This window comes from Pteronotus mesoamericanus, unplaced genomic scaffold, assembly GCF_021234165.1.
Source record: "Pteronotus mesoamericanus isolate MK-2021 breed Mesoamerican mustached bat unplaced genomic scaffold, CSHL_Meso_final contig_20, whole genome shotgun sequence".
NCBI lineage: Eukaryota > Metazoa > Chordata > Mammalia > Chiroptera > Mormoopidae > Pteronotus > Pteronotus mesoamericanus.
In genome coordinates this window covers 99,315,500-99,320,203 of record NW_026555085.1, presented here as the reverse complement: position 1 = coordinate 99,320,203, position 4,704 = coordinate 99,315,500, and positions in this window count along the sequence as shown.

Here is a 4,704-nt window from a genome sequence, read left to right as displayed (position 1 = left end):
CTACCAGGCAGACTCCAAAGTGACAGGCGACGGGGGGCAGGGGGGGGGGCGCCTGAACAGGGGCCGGGGCAAGGGCAGGGCTCCGCCTTCTGAGCGCGCGCCCCGATTCGCAGGGGCTGGTGAGCCGCCGACACCCCTGCCTCCCATGCTGTGAAGTCTCACCTTGAGACGGGAAGCCAGCAACCGATTGCGAAAAGGTTCAGCTGTGCTAAAATGAGAATCATGATATCATGGCTATAAAATGTATTATTTTGAGAAATGGGTTCCTAAATATTAATTGGTAGTTTGTAGTTTTGTCTGTTATCAATGTAAAAATAGCCCAATTATCACCTATCTTAACAAGAATTTTTAACCAGAAATTTACCTGAAATTGTCTCAATATTTAGCACCGCCTTGCTGATGAAACTGGAAAATTCTTCTATACATGCCCAACCCTTTCCTGTCCTCCATGAGCTCTTACAGAAAACAGAATAATGTCTAATTGCAGTGAACTATTTTTACTGGAGATTTAAAAATTTTAAAGAAAAATAGTATGTCAGTATGTCCAGAAAAATAACCTCTGGTTGAATATCAATTGTGCAATTTCTTTATGATTGCTTAGGTTCTAATTAGCAATTGGGTTTAATAAAGTACATTTGAAATTAATCTGTTTTAATGAAACCTTTTAGTTGTACAGAAACATTTTAAATGAAATGTCAAGTGTGCAACATAACATTTTCCTCTGGACCACGTTACCCTGTTAAAACTGCTGTATTATTTATTCAACGCGCATAATGAGCCTCTGGGATTCATAGGTGACCTGTTAAAAATCCAAGACTAAACAAAAAAATGTGACGTTGAGCAGGGTATGTGGCGGAGCAAAAAGTCTTCACCCATTTTTCATTTTTAACTGAATCTCAGCTAAGAAGATATTTCTAGCGGTTGCTTCAGGGCCTCCTTGGGAGCTTCCCCGGTGGAATCTGACAACGGCCTCCCACTCAGAGGGCAGGGAGTGACGGAAGGAGAGGCAGGCCACTCTAGACGGGTAGGTGGCAGGTTCCACGAGCAAAGGAACTTCATCCCGAGGCTTGCCCTGGGCGGCCACGAGACTTGAGTACTTTCCCTTTTCCACACCTGCCCACCAGATCTGAAGAGTGTACGTGGAATCTCTAACTGGGGTCACTCACGCACACAGGGTTCCTATCGACTGAGTGCCACCTTTCCGTCTCAAGGCTGTGTCCTTGCAGCCAATTCTGGGAGCCAGAAGGACAAGAATTCCAGGGATGGGGGGGCGCCCAGCTTCTCTGGGGTCCAGCTCTCAGGTCAGCCAACAGTTGCATCTCCTTGAGGACCTCCCTCAACACAAGGCTTGGAATGGAATGAAGGAAAGAAAGGCTGGAACCAAGTGGACCAGGTTTGTGTCCGTATTGTTAGTCTGAGTCTGGGTAACCCTAATAGATACGGTGGGGACTGCCTACAACTACAGCTAGAATCTAGATTATTATTTTTCTTAGATGGAGAATAGCTGTTGGTTTTTTAAAAGCCCTCCACTGGGTAGGAGAAAATGAGAATTTCTAGCTTGTCTGAGATAATAAAAGGGAAAATCATTATTAGTCTTGATTCTATTTAATAGATTCCTGCCTTGTAAGCTCCTTAAGGACAGAGGCTCCTCTCAGGGCCTTCAAAACTTGTGGCCGGAGGGCGCCCGGACTGTGGTGGTCCGCTGTCTCCGGGGCCCGGCGCGCGGAGGCCTGCACGCACACCGAATGGCTTGCCTAACGCTTACGAACCCTTCCCACACACATCTAATGTCCCTAAGGGATGGCCGGGGTCACCTAAGAATGATCGTGAATCACCTGCTGAGGGAAGTTTGATGGGGGCAGAGTTTCTAGAATAGGTACCAAGCATAGGCTCTGGTCGCATTTTAAAAGCAAAAATGAAGTAACAAAGATGAAAATTAAGAGGAAAACAATCAGTGTGACTAAAGTGTCATTTTTCTGCACTCAGAACTCAGATATGAGAAGATTTAGTCATTTGTCTATTCCTTTTATACCAGAGGCATATTGTTAAATTGGTTAATGGAAAGGAAAAATGTTTAACAGATAATGTTATTCTTTATGTGAAGTACCATCTGTGTATTGAGCTCTGAATGTTCCTGGCTATGGAAGAGAGGAAATGTTATGGAATTTCAAGTTTGCCTTCTTTGCTGTCTTTATCTCGGGTAGAGTATGACAAACATAATCACATTTATCTCCTGGAGCATAAAGAGTTTTAATCACCCTATTAACCAGGATGACATTTTTCACAGACTTAAAAAGGAATAGAACAGACATTATCTCCCCATAAGCAATCCATTTCATGGAGGCTGAACACTAGAAATTTTTTAAAGGCTGGATAACACGAGCCATTTCCATTCCATGTGTAAGCCAACATTAAGGCGGCTCTCAGTAAGAATGTTGCTTACACCAGTTGAGCGTTAAGCTTTATATTTAGAATCCCAGCCCCCAAAAGGGCTGTTAGAGAAAGCAAGACACGGAAAATGCGGTGGGCAGAGAAGGGGTGACTTTCGAGGCCTCGGGATTTACTCAAGAAGAAAAACATGTATTCTCATAAGTTATGGCTGTCCTGTAAAAATGGATCTGTGGGCTGCTATTATTTTCAGGGTCAAGAAAGTGCGGTTGCTGAACAAGCTGGGAATGAAAAATAGGGCATGGGAACCGCCTCCAGAGATGCCTAGGAGCCTGTCTCTACAAGCGCCGTGCACTCGGATGACAGGGAGGCCTGCTGCTGCCCAGGCCCAGCAAGCTGAGGTGTGGCTGCGGGTCACCCTCGCTCTATCTCGCTGACACCGGCTGACCGGGAGAAAACCTTTCTTTACCTGTTCGGTCAAAAGGTGGCACCTGCCTGGCTGCTGTGGCTCAGTGGATTGAGCATCAGCCTGCAAACTGAAAGGCCTCGGGTTTGATTCCTGGTCAGGGCACATGCCCCAGTAGGGGGCGCGCGAGAGGCAGCTGATGTTTCTCTTGCACAGCAATTGTTTCCCTTTCTTCCCCTCTCTAAAATAAACAAAATCTTACCAAAAAAAAAAAAAAAAAAAAAGTCTGCACCTAATCTTGCCTGTTGTACATTCTGCTTAGTTTCATGGGTAGTAAGGGACTCAGTGTGCAAATTAATCATTGCAACCCTAAGAGGGCAAATACAAGAAATTAAGGGGAGGGGGGAAGCCCATGGGGACAAAAGTAATTAAAATCTACTATTTAGCTATTTCACTTGGGGCAAAATTTAATCTCCTAGGTTTGGTTCATGGAGAATGTTGTCTATTTCACTTCATTTTCATGTATTTTCTCTAACAGTAAAACAAATACAGTAGTTAAGGAGAAATGAAAATCATCTAGGTAAAATTTAAAAAAAAAAATTTCCAAATACATTTCTCATGAAAGGTAGAATGCACATTGTTCTAGTATTTTTATCATGTTCAAGTGAGATTTTTTTTCCTTTCTGCCAAGAGTCACTGAATCTGTCGAGTATTTGGATCTCTGTTGCTGTTACAGGATTCATTACCAAAGGCTGTGCTTTTGTGAGTCCAGGAGAGAAGAGTATGCCTCTCTTACAAGCAGTGACATCTGTAACACCGAGCGGGGCTGTTGGCAAGTTTTGTCTGATGATAGGTAACTCAGTTTTGGAGAAAATTAGAAATGCAGTTACCAAAAAGCACATATGTATAGTTTCAGCTTTTCTGCCCAAGTACTAGCAGAGCAATTTGGGTCAGACCCTTTGCTTCATCATTTGGTGAGGCATGATCACTTACTAAAAAAGAAAATAATAGTAAAAATTAGAACGGTGTATACCTGTTCTTAATGACAGTGGGGTAAAGCCATCCTGTAGTGGATGCTCCTAAACAGTCCGGCAAACAGGAAGCTTGGTGCATTCATGGAGCACCTGCTACCTGCTCATCTGAGAACGCTCCCAAAACTCATCTTCACGCTGCCCCTCACGCCTGCGCTTAGCGGGGACTTCAAGTCTGCAGCCTGACACAGACACCCCACGGGACACATCCAGGGATGCTGGGAACAAGAGGCTCGGGCTGCAGCCCTGGGTCTCCTGCACGCGTGGCCTGCTGTCTGAAAGGAACACGTTGACAGAACTGAGTGTCAATGAAAGCTTCACCTGGACTGTTTTCGCTGAGTGGTGCCTAACTCGGCATAGCCCTTTGCTCTGCCACCCTGGGTGATGGGCACGTGCTAATCTTTATTTATTGCTACTGGTTGTCTTCTCCACCTGTCCCTGTTGTAGGGTCTGAATCCCTCTGTTCCCCACCCCAAGCAAAGCCCGAATGGTGAACAGCCTCATGTGGAAACCTCACGGGGGGCCCACCAGCGTGGCCATCGCCGCCCCAGCCCCTCTGCCCGGACCCTTCCATGGCCCTTCTCTCCGCATTGGCTCTGCTTCTTGGGCGTCTTCCAGCCAGGACAGAGTTTACAAAGGCAAGAAAGCTCCAGTGCAGTGAATCTCGGGCAAAGCTAAAATAAGACCTCTTTTCAAAGATAAGAGTGATCAAGGAAACCCTTTGCTCTGAGCTTGCTTGAGGGCCAGCCCTGATCCTCTTTTCATAGATTTTATTACAATAATTGTCATAAAATATCTGTAGAAAGAGCACACTACCGAGTCTGCTGACTGACTCCCCCTTTCAGAGGGAGACTTGGGCAGTATAGTAAGTGGCGAGGG